The sequence below is a fragment of the Octopus bimaculoides genome, chromosome 7 (assembly GCF_001194135.2).
Source record: "Octopus bimaculoides isolate UCB-OBI-ISO-001 chromosome 7, ASM119413v2, whole genome shotgun sequence".
NCBI classification, from domain to species: domain Eukaryota; kingdom Metazoa; phylum Mollusca; class Cephalopoda; order Octopoda; family Octopodidae; genus Octopus; species Octopus bimaculoides.
The window spans coordinates 55,390,686-55,409,573 of record NC_068987.1 but is presented as its reverse complement, the minus strand read 5'-3'; the positions used below and the strand labels follow the sequence as shown (position 1 = coordinate 55,409,573).

The 18,888-nt window shown below is 35.5% G+C and overlaps 1 protein-coding gene across 3 annotated transcripts in view; it reads right to left on the bottom strand.

Moving 5' to 3' along the window:
• Positions 1–18,888, bottom strand: part of LOC106882657 (serine-rich adhesin for platelets) — an 85,404-nt gene that overhangs the window by 12,305 nt on the left and 54,211 nt on the right. For 2 of the 3 annotated variants that reach the window (XM_052969698.1, XM_052969700.1), the window contains exon 3: positions 17,634–17,891. The exons of the other annotated variant lie outside the window; for it this stretch is intronic. The gene's annotated coding sequence lies outside the window, so the exon portion shown is untranslated. The remainder of the gene's footprint in view (positions 1–17,633; positions 17,892–18,888) is intronic. 3 annotated transcript variants of the gene reach the window in all.

Genomic DNA, 18,888 nt, shown 5'->3' with positions numbered 1-18,888 from the left:
GTTTCACTGCCATGTAGCATGGCTGTTCGTACACGTGCGTCATACAGTCTACCTTTTACTCTGAGTGAGAGGCTCTTTGTCGCCAGCAGAGGTAGGAGCTCACTGAGCTTTGCCCAGGCTATTCTTATTCTAGCAGCTACACTTTCAGCGCACCCTCTCCCACTACTAACTTGGTCACCCAGATAGCGGAAGCTATCAACTACATCTAGTTTTTCTCTCTGGAATGTGGAAGAAATTGTTCTCTACACATTTTCAGTGTTTATAGCACCTGAGCATTTGCCACATACAAAAACTACCTTCCCAGTTAGCCTCCCTTTGATATTGCTGCACCTCTTATGTGTCGTGTCCATAGCTTACACTAGGTACATCGTATGGAGTTTCTACCTATGCCTTTTCTACAGATTGAGTAGGGCCATCTACCTGAAGGGATTTGTGGTTTGTCTGCCTTCCTACTTATTAAGACTTTGGTCTTAGCTAGGTTGACTCTAAGGCCCTTCGATTCTAATCCTTGCTTCCACACCTGAAACTTCTCCTCTAGTTCTGATAGTGACTCAGCAATTAGGGCAAGGTCATCGGCATAGAGGAGATCCCAGGGGCATCCTGTCTTGAATTCCTCTGTTATTGCCTGGAGGATTATGATGAATAAGAGGGGGATGAGGACTGATCCTTGGTGGACCCCTACCCCTACTCGGAATTCTTCACTGTACTCGTTGCCAACCCTCACCTTACTGACAGCATCCCCGTACATGGCTTGCACAGCTCTCACTAACCATTCATCTACCCCTAGTTTCCTCATTGACCACCAGATAAGGGATCGGGGGACTCTGTCAAAGGCTTTCTCCATGTCAACAAAAGCCAGGTACAGAGGTTTATCTTTGGCTAGGTATTTCTCCTGCAGCTGTCTTACCAGAAATATAGCATCAGTGGTGCTTTTCCTTGGCACAAACCCAAACTGCATCTCATCTAAACTGACTGACTCCCTAATTAGTTGGGCTATGACCCTCTCCGTGACCTTCATTACCTGATCCAACAACTTGATACCTCTGTAATTATTTGTATTTAAAGCGTCACCTTTACCTTTGTAGCAGTTGACTATGTTGCTGCTACACTGGTCATTGGGTATGACTCCTTCATATATCACCTGGTTAATTATACGGGTGACTAGGCTATAGCCGACACCACCAGATATTTTGAGCATCACTGCGGTGATTCCTGATGGGCTGGGGATGTATTAAGTCTATAAAATTGTGCATAAAGTGTATATATAAAGTGCATTAAGTAATCATCATATTCCAATTTTTTCACTTTCCAATGAGTTGCAGATGAGCAACTATCTTTCCATACAGATACAACACAGGTTATGCTTTCAGGTTTTTTGGATTAAGTTTTCAGAAATAACCCAATAAGTTTACCATTAATTCCATGAAATATTCACTGGTCCTGCTAGTATACTTTACTGTTCCCTCTTCACAGGTTCCTGGCCTTGTACCAATGTAAAAAAATTATTACTATTACTGTCATCATCATCATCATCATCATCAAATTAGCAGAATCATTAGTATGTCTTCCAGCTCATAACATCCCAAGTTCAAATACTGTGGAGGTCAACCTCGCCTTTCGTCCTTTCAAAGTCTGTAAGATTGGGATTGATGCAATCGACTAACCCTCTCCCTCTAAAACTACTGGCTGTGTGCAAAAATTTTAAACCATTACTATTATAACTATGTTTATGGCTTAGTCACTGGAAGAAGAGCAGTGCCATAGTACCAACAACCTGGAGACTTGAGGAGGAAAAGAAGGAAGAAACTCTGACACAAAAAAAAATATCTTCATACCAAAGACCTGGGTCTGAATGTTTATATCTGAGGGAACTCTTAACAGAGTTACCTACAGGTGAGATGTAAGTATTACACTAGGCATCAGGTAACCATATTAACTGGTCCATAAGAAGCTACAAGTGATAAAAAGCATCCTATAATTAGAAAGGTGTATTTCATGAAAATAGTTTCTTATGACCATATTATCAAAGATTTATTTTGTGAAAAACAAATCTCATTTAAATGAAAAATAGTTGTGCATCAACAAAAATGAGTATACCACTACCAAGTATGGTTGCTACAAACAGTTCACAGTGCTTGCCTACAGGTGTTTTGAAGGAATTGCTAAGTACAGACTATCTCTACACTCCACTGATTTCTACTACATAGAGGAGTAGGGAGGATTGTCAATGCACCCAAGGCCCCAATGAATTTCAAAGGGAGAGAGAAAGAATTAAATTAAATAAAGTTCTTTTATCTCTCTATTTTAAGACTAAGCTTTCATTTAAAATATGTTTCTGGAGATTGTCACTGACAGCTGAAGACTCCTTGTTTAGGTTACTTTATGTTAAATATAAGATCTGCTAACACATCAATCACTGCTGTTTGTTTCTAGGTCATTACTATCTTCATAGAGAAGTTCACTTTTGGTGTCATCCATCACATTTCTATATCTGTATTATTTTAAAGTCTTGGCTATACATAGGCATGGCAGTGTGACTAAGGAAGTCAGCTTCCCAACCACATCATTCAGTCCTACTGTGTGGCACATTGGACAGGTGCTTTCTATTATAACCCGAGGCAACCAAAGCGTTGTGAGTGGATTTGGTAGACAAAAAGTGAAAGAAGCCTGTTGTGTGTGCATGCATATATGTGAGATGGGGAGAGAAAGAGCACATATGTATGTTTGTGTCTCCTTGTCTTGACATTGTGTGATAGTTGTAAATGAATGTCATAAAATCAGTGTCATTCATCTCCAGTATTCTGTAAAAGCATGTCTGACACTGGAAAATATCACTGTGCATGGAAACCGATAAGGGCTGGTTACAGGAAGGGTATCCAACTATCGAAAATCTGTCTCAATAAACTCCATGCAAGTAAGGAAAAGTTGATGATGATGATTAACAAAGTTAGGATCTTTATGCTGTTTTGCAGACAACAGCTCAAAACAACAGTATAGTGGGGTGCTCCATGTCTAGTAGTTACTGTCCTTCTATTGGTATTTTTGGTCTTCCTTCAATTATGAGAACTTTGTTTCTTTAATGTCCATACTAGTTTTCTTGATTCCCAAATCATTTGGTTGGTTGGTTGGCTGGTTGGTTGGTAGTGACCCATACTGGCAATCAGCTGTCACTAATGACGTGTTAGTAATCTCTGCTTAGTTACCATTGTGTAAGGTCAAAGAAGAGTAATGTCATTTAAAATAACTCACGGTTATTTTGATGGTGCTTCTGCAATCTACAAATGGTATGTGAAGTACCATCACTGTCAATTGCAACAAAAACCAAACAAAACAAATGGCATTTGGGTACTAGTAACCGCTTGCAAATTTCTAACTAATTGCCATTAGTACACTGCAAATATATTTATCACATATAGGCTTATAATATTGGAGAAAAATTTTCAATGACGACAAGATAAAAAAAAAAAAATAAGTACAAACTTAAGTCCTAGAACTCATAGGGTCAGTGTATATGTAACTGAGATCACAATATCCTTCTTGAATGGGACACTACTCCATCACATGGGTTACCCATTTACAGCTGAGTGGGCAGCAGCAATGTGAAATGAAATGTCATAATCACAATGCACTGCTCAGTCCAGGAATTGAAACCATGATGCCACACTCATGAGCGCAACATTCCAATCACTAGGCTGCACACTTTTAGGATAGGATCCAGTTGTTAAACTCCACTTTACAACCAAATCTTTTAATAATATGTAGGAAGTTGTAAAATCTCAAGAAGAGATGCATGTAGTAACTATACTAACAAGTAAAGTTAATCACCACATCAAAGTGGTTGTTCCCTGTTACTACTAGTCTAACCCCAGGCAGATCCTCTGCCGCTCTGTACCTTGTACCTATATATTGCTAGCATGGGGAGCTAACCCCTACCTTCCTCCAGCAGATGAGAGGATCACGAGACTGACTCAGTTTTGAGCAACTATGTTCATCCTCAGTCGCGAACTCCTGGTCACCAGAGAAATGGTCAGAGTCCACTCCAGTGAGCAATATATCGTAAACAAAGAGACTATCAGTCACTGATTTGCAACAAGCAAAGTAGCTAGTTGTAAAATCTCAAGAAGAGATGAGAATAGTAACTATACTAACAAGTAAAGTTAATCGCTACATCAAAGTGTTACTAATAGTTTAACCCCTAGCAGATCTTCTGCCAAATGGTTATCGGTGCAAGGGTGCAAGACTGCTCAATAACCAGCTGAGAGAAGATCTGCCTGGGGTTAAACTAGTAATAACTTTGATGTGGCGATTAACTTTACTTAATTTGTAGGAAGTTCTTCAGTATCTTTCCAGGAAAAAAAAAGTATCATAGGAATCAGGAAATGTGCTAAGTTTATAAAATATCTAGTATGCATAGCAAAACTGTAAGCAAATAAATTAATAGAATTTAACTGATTGAATTAATTAATGGAGTTCACATTTTTCAATAAAGAATATTCCAGTTATTTAATCATATTTATTAGTATGACAAGCATACAAATTACAAGTTAAAAAGCCATCGGATTTCAACAGTTGTCCTGCTAACCAATTTTATTCTCAAGGGTTGGGGCTGACCAAGCTACCATGCAGTGGGCTTTAATTTGGATCACTATGAGTGAGAGGCACACTTCTAAACCACATGACCAAATACCCATATTCATATAGAAAATGCACTTACTGTAAACTGCCTCATTTTCACTCAAATATGAATGTTAAGATAAATAATTTTTACAAGTTATCTCCCTTGGATAGAAATTTCAGTGATTAATAAATACAACAGAAGTTGACTTTACTGGTCATCCTTTAGAGGTCACTAAAACTAAGGGCCTCTGTAATCGACAAGCCCCATCCCCCGAAATTGTTGATCTTGTGCCGAATTTTGAAAACAATATTAATTGCGGTTGTTGAATCAATGCAAAAATTTTAAAGAATAACCTTTGCTTACCCCAAGTTCAGCTCTGAGTGAGCAAACCTAAGAACAAGAGAGCTCTATCAGTGACCATCGCTTCAATGTGTGTGTGTGTGTGTGTGTGTGTGTGTGTGTGTGTGTGTGTGTGTGTGAGTAATTGAATAAATTGGAGTCAACAAGAAGGGGTATGATTGGACATTTATTTCTTAATCACTACAATTGTTTTAACACAACAGAGTTTTCCAGGTGTGCAGGTACTTGATTATGCACACCTGAAAAACTACATTGAATCGCAACAATTGTAGTGATTAAAACATAAATGTCCGTCCGTACCCCTTCTTGTTGACTCCAATTTATTCAATTACCTATTCACACGTGACAGATGACCAAACGCAAACTTGGATGTACGTATAATACTACCATTGGATAACACAGGGTAAATCAGAAGGTGAATGAGCTTTTTACTGTACTCGACTATGTTCTTAACAGAATATACCATAACTATACACACACACACACACACACCTAAAACAGAGAAAACCTTGCTCATGGTATCCTTCTCTAAGATGGTAGGATGTGGGTCCGGGCAAGATTTGATAGCATACTGTGGCAGTAAATGATTGAACCTAAAGAAAGTGATTTCACACTACATTTACAACAGGTGTTTGATTTCACAACTAGTGTTGAAATATCTTTAAAATAAAGTACAACTTTGAGAGTGGGGAGAGGGGTTGTTTATGTTTGTGTTCTACGTAAGTTGTTCATTATGACAGGTGTTGTTGTCCACTTCCTGTCAACAAATCATCCATTTGCTTTGCACCTTCAAAGACGTGTGAAGTAAGAGACCGCTTACTTGGAAAACAGATAACAGTTGGCAACAAGAAGGGCATCCAGCTGTAAAACAATACTTCGCTTATATATTCATCAACTGCCTTAATAAAATACTCATCTAAGCCATACTAGCATGGACAAAACAGTAGTAAAAGGCACAAAGAAACAATACATAAAAATTAGTGCAAACATGCTAGTTTATGGATAACATATTTTCCACACTCCGTGCCAGCATGGAAGGCGGACATATGATGATGATGGTGATTAAGAAATAGGTTGTAAGATAACATGAAAAGGCAGAGAATTTAGACAACTGCATCTTCTTATGCTTTGTCGCACATTTCATTTGTCCAAGTTTTTGAGATGGTCAACTTGCTGCTACTTGCAGTTTTACACTTAGGAAAAACATTTTAATTTTCGCTTTTCTTGGTTTCTTATATAGACACAACTCAGTTTTACTGCAGGATGGTGGTAGTTATCTAGCTCCAGATTTAGCCTTGATCAAGCAAAAAGATGATGAAAACCATTCCAAAGATGACCATTCAAACGACTACATTATCCAATATATCCCTTTTTAAGATCGGAGAGAGATTTGAGGGAGATTTATCTGCTAGAGAGACCATAGAAGATTTTGCTCTTAAGGATCTCAGAATGACAAAATTACATTCATATCTATAAACATTTACAGCAAGAAATCTAAATTTCTTCTCAAACTTGGATTTACAATATAATCATTAACTCTTTGAACATGGAAAGCAGATATAACTCAAAATTTTGTTACCAGTAACTGTGGAAAATGTTTTAACCCCATAGCTTCAAAAAAAAACAACTTTATGCTGCAAGAAGTGCAAACATCCCCAGTGACACTTTTTACAGATGAGAGTTTTTCGGATTCTCTTAATTTTTTAGTGCTGGATATGAACATTTCCATAAGGGATACTAAAGAAGTATTGGAGAAACAGGAAATATCAAATCTGTTTTTCGATGAATAATGTGATACATGGTAGACATTGTTGCCTTCAGCAACATTTCTCAAATTTTTTTTTTTTTTTTTATAATTGTTAACCCCTTGAAGATCAACTTACCTGAGACTGACTCTGATTCTGATACAAATTCAAATGTCTTAAAATTATTTTGATTAAAACTTTCAGTTAGAATTTCATACTAATTTAGGTTCTGAACACCAGGCCGAAAGGCAAAGTCGACCTCTGCAGAATTTGAACTCAGAATGTAAGGAATCAAAAGAAATGCCTCTAAGCATTTTTGTCCAATGTGCTAACAATTCTGCCAGCTCACAACCTTAATAATACTAATAATAACAATCTTTTCCACTATAGGGACAAGGCCTGCAATTTTGGGGGAGGGGGCTAGGCGATTACATCAACCCCAGAGTTTCACTCGTACTTAATTTATCGACCCCAAAAGGCAAAAGGCAAATAGTAATAATAAAGTTCAACGTTATTCACAACCATTTATAAATGCAATAAACAAGTGAACAAAACACCAGACCATTTCTTCAACCTGCATTACAAATTCAATTGCAAGCATTCAGTTTAAAATTATCGATCTTTTTTTTATATATATATTTTAGTACTTTGTGTAATGAACATCTTTCAGGTCTATTGTTGTTGTTATTGCTACTATTAAAGAAATAATCATTATTTATGTATGATTACAATTATCAATGTGGCAGGCTGGCTGGATTGCTAGCATGTCAGACAAAATGCTTAGTGACATTCTTTTCTGATTCTTTACATTCTAAAGTTCAAATTCCAGGGTCAATGAAATAAGTAGCAGTTAAGCACTGGAGTCAACATAATCAACTGGTTCCCCTACCACTAAAATTCCAGGCCCTGTACCTATAATAAAAAGAATTATTATTACAACCACAGGCTGGTAGAATCATTAGACCATCAGAAGATAATGCCTTATGGCATTTGTTCCAGATTTTTATGCTCTGAGTTGAAATCCAGCAGACATAAACTTTACCTTTCATCCCTATAGGATCAATATAACTAAATACTAATCAAATACTAGGGTCAATATTATCAACTAACCCCTTCCACACATGACTGCTGGCCATGTAAGTAAACCAGAAACCATTATTATTAGTATTTCATCATTGTTTTTAGTTATTAGCATCACTGTGATTCATTATTAAATATCTCATAATTAAAAAATTGAATAGAAGAATATAAGTCTAAGGCAGGAGTTTCAACTACTGAGCTGTGAACCAGTACCATGCCATGGCTCATTTGGCACTGGGCTGCACAGGAAGAATAAATTTTATTCCTTTTTATAGACTATCATATTCTGCAGGGTGTTTTTGAGTTATATATGTAATATATGTCATAATTAAATTATATATTAGGCACTTTATTGTTATGCACATGGTCCCTCAGTCCATGAAAAAGTTGTCTTGCATGAAATCAGTCTGTGGTTCAAAAAAAGGTTGGGAATTGTTGGTCTAAGGTATCATATCAATGATTATTTGACAGAGTAAGACACCCTGCAAATATAACGTGACTGACTGATGCCCAAGTAACACTTTAAGCACTTCAAAACTTTAAAGCCACAACAAAAATAAACCTCACATGAGCACACAATCTACTATGACCATAAAAGTTCATAAACCCCCATATTAACTCTTTGAAAATTATAAAAATAGAAACAAGTACTCAAACTGGCAACAGGAAATTTGCAGATGCAATACAACTGAGCTACTTGGTGTGGTTTTATATTTAAAATAAAATATGCTTCCCAACGACATGGTTCTGAGTTCAGTCCCACTGTGGCACCTTGGGCAAGTGTCTTCTACAATAGTCTAGCGCCAACCAAAGACTTTTGAGTGGATTTGGTAGACAAAAACTGAAAGACGCCTCTCATATATGTGTGTGTGTGTGTGTGTGTGTGTGTGTGTGTGTGTGTGTGTGTGTGTGTGTGTCTTTGAGTCTGTCCTCCACCACTGCTTGACAACCGATGTTTGTGTGTTTATGTACCCGTAACTTAGCAGTTCGGCAACAGGGACCAATAGAATAAGTACCAGGCTTTAAAAAAGTCCTGTGGTCAAATTGGTTGACTAAAAGCCCTTCAAGGCAGTACCCCAAAATGGCTGCAATCAAATGATTGAAACAAGTAAAAGAAAAAGAAGATACCAATGAACTAGTGATAACAATAAGACATTACACCAACTTCTATACGACAAGGTATCACACCAGGCACTAGTAAACATATATCATAATTATATAAATCAAAATTAAGAAGAAATACAGGTAAACCATTTTATTCTACATAAAAAGCAATGCTGGAAACAAAATAAAAACCGACAACAGATAAAGAAGGTTTTCCTTTCTTGCTTAAGAACAAGTCATTGTGTTCATGTAGGGAAGGGGATGAATTATAAAGCTAATATGTACATACTTTTAGCATCTGCTTGGTGTTTTTTAAGACTTTTCAGAGATATTTTATACATACATGAACTACTTATACAAACACCATCAACAATGAACCAATGAAGGACCTCTACATAGTCACTCAAGCTGTTAGAAATAGCAGCCAGATAAACCTAAAAAAATACTTTAGTGCCTTAAAAATAAAAAATAAAAAATAAAAAGAAATATAGTATATGATAGCTGTTGGTATGCTGGACTGCCTTTGGATACAGGTTTGCTGGATCAGAGTTCACCTGAGCAAAACAACAATATTACATAATGCATTAAAACAAATGCTTCAAATGTATATGAGACAAAAGAAACTGCCACCTAACAAAACAGACAGTGTTCTTTGATAACGTAATTTTTTTTCTTAATAGTGACTATTTTAAAGGGCTTTCTGTTTTGAAACCTCAGTTTTAACTATTCAACAATGGCCATAATGTGCGTGTGTGAGAGGGATAGACAGACAGACAAACTGAGTGAGCAAGGAAAACTGTAAGCAGATGGGAAGGAAAGAAAAGACTAAGTGATTAAAGTACAATTAATATTTAAAACCTGCTGGCTGAGCTGGTAGGATGTTAACCTGCCAGATGAAGAGTCAAGTTGGCAATTCATATCCTATCGTATGCTGAAAACTCTTAGATCTCAATAATATGAGATGACACAATGTGTATGTGAGTAGATGAGGCACTTCATTAATATTTGACAGTGTGAAGCTCAAATTCTATCTCTTTAGATAATAAAATGGTATTCTATCAAAGAGAAATAACAGAATGGGTGCAAACCTGAAAACTAGTGATGATAACAACAAATGAGGAGTGAGCCAAAGCAAAGCTTTTATTCTGCCAGAAATAGCAAAATAAAAATCTCCCTTATCTCCTCCTTAAAAAAGGAAGAAAACGGGTAATATAAATATTGATACACTATGCCTTGATATCAAACACAGTTGTCCAGCTATAGGAGCACTTTTAAGCAGGACTGAAAGAAACTAAACAATATCCTACCATGATCCCTGGCAAATGGTTTCACAGCTTACACATGAAGGATATGACATCTTTCAAACAAACCATGTTTTAAGCCATTTCATCAGTATTACTTAGTCAACATCTTTTATACTTCAGTATGACTCATGGGGTTATTTTAGTAATGTATGGAAACATTGGTTTTGTAATCAATTTAATATATTTGTTAGTTAGGCAAATAATGAAAAAAGTTTAGTATGTTTGAGCTTGAATTGTTTTAAGTGGCTTAATAGGTAATCAATAAAATTGTGCAAGTAAATCGGCTGATGAAAAAATAAGTGGAAATGGAACCTACATATTATCATCTTTGAATGCAACAAGATAACAATAATTTATAATGAGACAGATAGATGAAGAGTTCTGCATATTTGAGAAATATTAGGAGAGAAATTTTAGTTAATTCACTAGACAGAATAAATAACATGGTCACAAAACTTTTTCCTTATTATTGTTATATTGTTGCTTTGGTTTGCCTGATGGGCAAAAAAATTGTCTAACTGTTACTTAATGAATAGGATATTCTTACAAAGAAGGGTATCCTAGAGTAAAAATTTTTGCTAGAGCAAAATTACCCCTAGTAACATGAATGCTCATAAAGAAAAGGCTGTAAGCAAGTAATGTAAGAACAGTTTGTAATGAATTTATTATCATCATTTCACATCTGGCTTCCATGTTGTTCAGCCCATGCAACATGGGTTGAATAGCTTAAAATAATATTAATACTAATGAGTACTCAGATATACAAAAACTCATTGGAAAAGAGGTTAAAAGGGGAGACAGAAGGCAGATGCATAAGTCAAGTAAAAAAGACAGCAATGAATGCTTGAAGTACAAGTACAGTACACAGAATAAGACACAAAAAGAGTCAAAAAGAATAAGGGTGCATTGGCACATCAGAATCTGACAAGTTGAAGGACTGCATCATGTTCCCAATACCGACTTTCATATGGTTTCTATAGCTGGATGACCTTAACATCAACCACTAGAGTGTACTGTGTGCATACTTTCAAGTCACCGGCATTGAAGACAATCACCAGAGTAGTTGCAAGGCTAAGGGCCAAAAGTGAACATCATAAATTGTTTACATGGAAATAATTTACTAAGCTAGTAACAAACATTCGTAAATAGTAACAAGTCATAAACACACACACAAGTTAGGGTACATTTCCTTGTCCTGATATTGCACAGCAGGTATAAATGAGCATCCCTATTATACAAGTCGTGTCATTCATTTCCAATCTGACTATGGGGAAATATTATCTTGCTTTGTGACAGATGAGGATAGGTAACAGGAATAGTACCAAGCCACAGAAATCCAGCTTCAATGAACTCCATGCCACCCAAGCAAGCATGAAAAAAATGGACATTAAAACAACAAGGGTGATGACATATACAAAAAAGTCAAAGATAGGGAAGAGAATATGAAAAGCTATAGAAGTCACCAAGATTTTATAACTTGGTTGCAAAAGACTCAATTCAAATCACTGTGCTTTTAAATGAAGCCAACAGTTTCTAGTTCGGTTCCAGGATGAATATTTACGTTTTTTAATAACTCCAAATTGATAAAAAGCAAAGCTGACTGCACCAAGATTTGAACTCTGAACTGTGGGGGGCATAATGCTAGATGCTGAAAAGCTTAGACTGAAGCTTTCTAGCATTTGCACAAACTACTTACCTGTTCTTGTTCAGGCTTGGGTTAACACTGATCAAGCAGACTTATGATCAAAAGTATTTTAACTAATGACAATCCTAACTGTAGAGTATCTAAAAGAACATTATCTAATATGCTCCTCCCTTTTTATTATTATAAGATAGTGTGTGATATGAGGGAAATTTAGCTGCTATCTCTAGCCTGTGGAGCAACAAGTAGAGTTTCTTCTGATGGTGGTGGTGGTGCTAATTTTATTAATTAAACCAAAGCAATGAAGTAGAAAGTTGCAACAGAAAACAATGAAAATAAATGGTAAAACTGGAACTGGAATGTGAAGATCATGGATAAAAATATAAATAAGAGACATTAAACAATGTGGGATCTGACAAAATAAGTACCAGCATAAGAAATCTAAATTTTACTTACTGGCATTCTAAGATCATAGCTTTATTTATCACAGAGGATTATAGATAAGAGCTTAAAGGATTATATCACACATGATGAAAAAGAAGATATAAAACATACTACCATACATTTCAATAACGGATTAACCAAATTGAACTTTTTCACAAACATTCCTCTCTTTCTTTCTTTCTCTCTCTCATATATATATACACATACATATATATATATGCGAGCACACACATACACATATTGTAATTCCTAGTTACTTCAGCCATTCAAATACAAATTTTTGATGACGTATACATGAAAATACAGTTCCAATGATTAATATTAATATTTATTTCATTCATACAGACATTTTAAAAATGCAAGGAAAAAAAAAAAAAATTTTATGCCCAGATCATTGTGATACATGTAATATATTTAACTTCAAGTATATTTGACATATTGAATTATACAGGCATTCTTGCAAGAAATACATGCAGATGTCTTAAATCAGGATCCCCCAAGACCCAAACCAGGCTATCCAAAACTTAATAACACCGACCAGTCAAGCAGGAGGTTATTATTTCTGGAAATATATTCCAGTGTGTGCAATTTGTCTGGAATTTTATTGAGGAATTTGTGGAGATTAAGTTCAAACATACAAAGAGCTTATATTTGTTTGATGTTCTTGAGAAAAGCTGGATTGACTAGTGAAAAAAAAATTGAATAGTGGTGAATGGAGTTTTGTCAAGGGATAAACAAAGATCTTAGTTTTCAGGGATTCTTGCTGTATATATAGACTTAACTGCAAAAGGCTAAGTATACATTTTCTATACTGTGCAAAATGATAACTCAGTCACACCATATTTGTGGGGAATAATTTTAAGTAATACCTTGTGATGATCTCTGTCATCAATAAACACCATTCCCTTTACTGCCACCCAGTATCCATTCATTGTGGGGTGCATCAAATTCAAAGAATATATTTCCCAGTATTAAATGTAAATATCAGCCAGACCAAATGTTAACAGATAAAAGAAAGAGTGAACTCTAAACGAGTCCCACATTAATGACTCTCAGTTGGAGAGTGTGAAGACAGATTCTGATTGAACTAGCTAATGTAGCTGTTTTGATGTTATAGATATAATTCCATTTTCATGTTACTTATTCAACATTACAAAAGTTTAAGAAAAATATTGCTAAAAAAAATTAGTGTTGGTCTACAGTCTCAAAAGTGTTTCCATAGTAAACATTGTGAGAATAATTTATCAGTTTAGCCAGTGCATGTGACCTCCTGAATGGTGGAACTAATGTTGTTGGTGTTCAGCTTGAACTTCTGTAAGTGAACACCTATTCACAACAAAAATTATTGGGTAAAAGTGTTTTGTTCAATGTCTAACAGAGTAAGAGAATAGGAAAGAAAAGGAGAGATAAATGGGTGGGTTGAGACAGAAGTGCATAAAGCTTGTTAGTTCTGTAGAGCAGAGACAAAGAGAAGAAAGAACAATGTGCCTGTAAGTATGGAAACTGATTCTGGATAGTAAGTTTTCAGGTCATCACATTGTGCTCCAGATTTTGCTCCTATCCTCACCAAATTCTTTGACTTTTTTCTTCTCCTTCACAACAAGGATCTCTTCTAATCTGTGGGGACATGAAATGTCCTATTCCCAAAGAAGAGCTATTTCTGATTCTGCTACCTTAAATCCCTGTTGCTTTCACTTCCAACATTTCAAAAGTAATGGAAACATCTATAAACAACCACCTACTTCAATACTTTGAGTCTGTCTGTCTGTCTCTCTTACTCTCTCTGCCCCCCCCCCTCACTGACTTCCTGTGTGTTTTCTAGTTTCTCTATTGTTATTATGACCTGTTGCTTCAATAGAATACAAAATCCCCAACTTTGAAAAACAGATTAGGATGGGAGACAGAAAGGGCATTCAGTTTTAAAATGCTACCTTAAATATTCTCCATCCAACCCATGCAAGCATGAAAAAATGGATGACAGACAAATGAATGAAATACTCTCCTATTTAACAAAGTTGGAGCAACTTGAATTTGGTGAATGTGTATGGTAGTTGGAATAAAAAGAAAAATTTGAGAATTTTGCTGTGTATGTACAGTATAATGCTTTGGGTGTATGGACAAGGTGATGAAAGAATCACTTGCTCACTAACAAAGAAATTCAAATTAGCTCATCTTATACTGTGATTTCATGCAGAATGCTTTATATTCCATATTGCCTTACCTCCCTTTGTTACCTGCATGCAGTACCAAGATCACTTTTGTGATTTGGTCAACCTCAGACTAGAGTCTGCCAAGTCACTGGGTCTCGATTCTGGTTTTAAGGTGCGTATGACGGCTAGAGTGAATCAACCTGTTCCATAAATTCAACACAGAGACAGAATGCACTATCAAGTGAGGCTCTTGCTACCATGTGTGAGGGGAGGGGGGGTGAGAGAAAGAGCAGACTGATACAGATCAGTTATTGTGTTTGAGATATATTTCAGTGGAATGATTTTTGCGATTTTCCAGAACGCACTTGAAAGCATTTTCATCTTCAGAGGTTGGCTAAATATTTAAATACACAAGGTATTAGGGATTCATTAAGGATGAACACAAAAATAAACACCATAACGCGAGTGTTGTACAAAAAGCCTACAAGCACACACAATATACAAGAGACATAAAATTCGCATTTGCGACCAAATGTGAAGTGAAACTCGGGTAAATTGTCACATTTTAATATAATAAAGGCGCGCGGACTCCCTCCTTCACACATTATATATATATATATATATATATATATATATATATAAAAACAAATACTCTTTCAGAAGTTTTCGCGTTTCAATGTGCCTGCTCCAGGCACACTTGCAGCTTTCTCGCAGGCTAAGCTTGGAGTAAAGTACTTCATTTGTCAATTTTCCAAACTGAAAATAGAAAAGGGATGGCCAGGTCGTTCGAACCCAATTCGGACTTTACCTATTAGAGATGTGGTACGCATGCGCTTAGCAACAAAACATTCGCACCTGTATCTAAACAAAGATTTGGAAAGTCTGTGTGTATCAGTGCAAATTCACACAGACACGCAGTCATAAATATAACACATATAGTGATCACTCAATAGTGTAGTTGTATGGGGAAAGTATAAATGGATGAAGTTTGTTCATGAAAACATTCTTAGGTGAACATGGGGGGGGGCGATTCTTTAACGAAACAGAATAATGTGCAAATTGGATATACCTCGTTTTACCTCAGTATTTTCACTATATACATATGAGAGAGAGAGATGGAGGGAGAGATTTCTCGTTAAAGTTCCTTGGTAAAAAATATATAATAGAATACTTTAACGTAATAATCGTTAGCTATAGTGTGATGATAGTTACAAATGCGTCAGTGTTTTCAAGAAAGTAAGCAAGCAGACAAAATACAAACCCAACAAGTTCAGATTATAAACAGGAGCGCTGTAGCTCTCTATATTATTGCCTTAACAGACACAAATAAATCAAATCGGTATTGACGCACACAGAAATTAAGACCAATGTTTACGATAAATGAAAGCAGTAAATATTACGAACGGCAAAACAACAACAACAATGATAATAATAATAATAATAATAATAATAACGCTAGTCGCTGTAGTGGTAGTAGTGGTGGTAGTGACAATATTCTTAAGACGAAGAAGAAAAAAGAGATGAAAAATAAAAGGCAGGGTTAATGACGACGCCAGTGCTTTGAGAGAGGAAGAAAAGAAGTTAAAGTAAAGAGAAACAAAGAAGTTGGCAGCCGCCCGCCAACATCTGTATGCTGGGGGGCAGGAGCAGCACCAGGCCTCTTTTTTCTCTTGTCACCCACTAGAACTTAATTCCGCGCTTTCAAACAAACTCTCTACAGCTTGCTGGCTTCACTATACAAACAATAACATCCAGCAAAAGAAGAAGAAAAAAGGAAAACATCTTTCTGTTAAGAGTACAAAATAATAATAAAGAAACACAAAATACAGGAAGAAAAATAGAAATGGCTAAATTAAACAAACAAACACACTCCTGATGGACAGTTAAATTCAGCAAGATCGCACTTCATTTATAAAGGAAATAAATAATAAATACATAAACGGAAATCAGAGAGAGAGAGAAATACGGTTTAGATTTTCCTGTAGAAATATATAGTTTCTGTAATTTTCAAATTATATATGCTATAAAAAATTTGCGTAACTGCGAAGTACCTTGCATATTATGTATATGCGTGTGTGTGTGTATATATATATATATATATATATATATATATATATATATACACACACACACATACAGAAGAGAGAGATAACACTTTTCTTCTAATTATTATACCACTGTTCACGATATATATTTTGTTATTCTGCTTTTAAGGCATTTCTAGGGGGAAAAGTTTGTATGTGATGTCTGTATATTTCAATACGTGTGTGTGTCAAAGTGTGTGTATGCATAAGAGGAGAGAGAGAGAGAGAGAGAGAGAGAGAGAGAGAGCTAGAAGCATACGACTTTTTCCTCTCCAATTATAAACAATCAACAGAGAAATAAACATTCACTGAAAGATGAATACTCATCTCAATGTATATTATATATATAATATACACATACAAGCAGGAAGCTTAAGCCTGACATTTTCATGTAGTCGGAGTTCAGAGAAAATATTCTAGTCAGTATATTTTTTAAACCCTGTTCACACACATATATATTTGTATGTATTGCGTGTATGTAGGTGTATAGTACATATATAACGTATTCTAGTCAATATATTTAAAACCCACCACACAAAAATACTACACAGACTCATAGATATATGAGATTGAACACCAGTGTATTTCGGGAACGAAATAGATTTTATTTTCCATAACGCTCCGTCTTCCGACAGGCAAATATTAATCATTATTACATATTACATGTACGTAATTCCGTGCAGATTTGGGGTAGATCTAGTATCTCCTAGTTCTGCCTGAAGTTGCTGCGTTTTTTTATCAACATAACTATTGTTAGTTGATATTTTGACGTGTTTTTTCTTCTGTTTTTCAAATATTGAATAAGCTAACTCAGTCATATATCTGCCAGCAAACCGCAGATATGATGGTGTGTTTACGGGGAAATATTTACATGAATCAAACTCAGTGAAAAGCCATTGGTGAAAAATGTCAGTGAAACCGCTTGCAACCACGTTGAATACATTAAGCAGTAAGAACGAGGCATTTTATCAATGTAATATAATTTTTAAAGCGGTCATCTCCTTAGAAGTGATAAAAGTGACTACGGAAAACATAAAAACATGTAAGTTGTTCGGAAATTTAGATAACATCGCTTGAGATTTGAAGAGAAAAAATAACTTACCACATCAAACGGAACATAGTCTTCCCTCGGTTGGAAATATGGGAGATAACTCCAATTTCTTTGACAATCGACAGTGACTGCACAGTTAGCTTTTCTTTGTGTTCAGATTTCTTTCTTTCTTTTTACCTCTCTCTCTCTCTCTCTCTCTCACCCACTCTCTCGGTTTTTCTGTTTTATTTATTTATTTTTAGTATTTTTTTTAGCTGTTTCATTCGGTAAATGGTTTTATTTTAACAATGTTTAGCTGGGACTTCATCTCTAGAAAGACATTTAAAAGAAAAGGTGATGGTCCTGAATAATATTAACTCGAGGCTAAATGTAAGTTTAAGAACAAATTGTATTTACCAAATAGATAAAGGGAAAATGAACACATCAAATAACCAGACTGAAATCTAGAAACTAAAAACAGTTTAAATTACCACTTGATGATATGTGATGACATTCATAGATTTCAACATACCATGTTAACAATATTCAACAACTGATGTCTAATAAAATATTATGTGAAAGGGAGAAAGACAAATGAATGGAATTTCAGCAAAAAGGGACTTAAGTATTTTTTAGATTTATTTTCTTTTTTCTCGATGCAGAATAAGTACTGCTAAGGAGGTGAAAGATTGCACACCAGTGGAGTTCATCTGCTATTGTAACCTTCTATCAATCAGGTGATGATATATCAATTATAGCTAAAATTAAATAATATTGTGTGTGTACACCAATATAAACATTACATATACGTATAATACAAACGCGCGCGCGTGTGTGTGTATATATACACACACACCTACATACATCATCATCCTTTAACGTCTATTTTCCTACAGATATATATAATATATACAAACATGTATATTTACGTACGTGCATTATCGTATACATATAGGTACATATAAACACTAACACATACGTGCATACAGACGTATACACATTATCTATACACACACACACTTTGCATTTGTATGTATGTATGTATAATTGGAAGAAGCCTGTTATATATATATGTATGTGTGTATTTTTGTGTGCACACATGCATGATTGTATGCATTCCTCTTGTCTTGGTGTGTGTGTTGTTAACAAAAAAAAATATCATTGTCTCACAAAAATATTCATTTGTTTACAATCTTCCATGAAAGTGTGTCTGACCATTGATCCATTCTTTATTCAAAATACAAGGAGGAAATATTACTTTCCTTGGAAATAGACAAGGTTTTGACAAAAGGAAGAACATTTGGCAAAAGACAACCCCCCCCCCCCC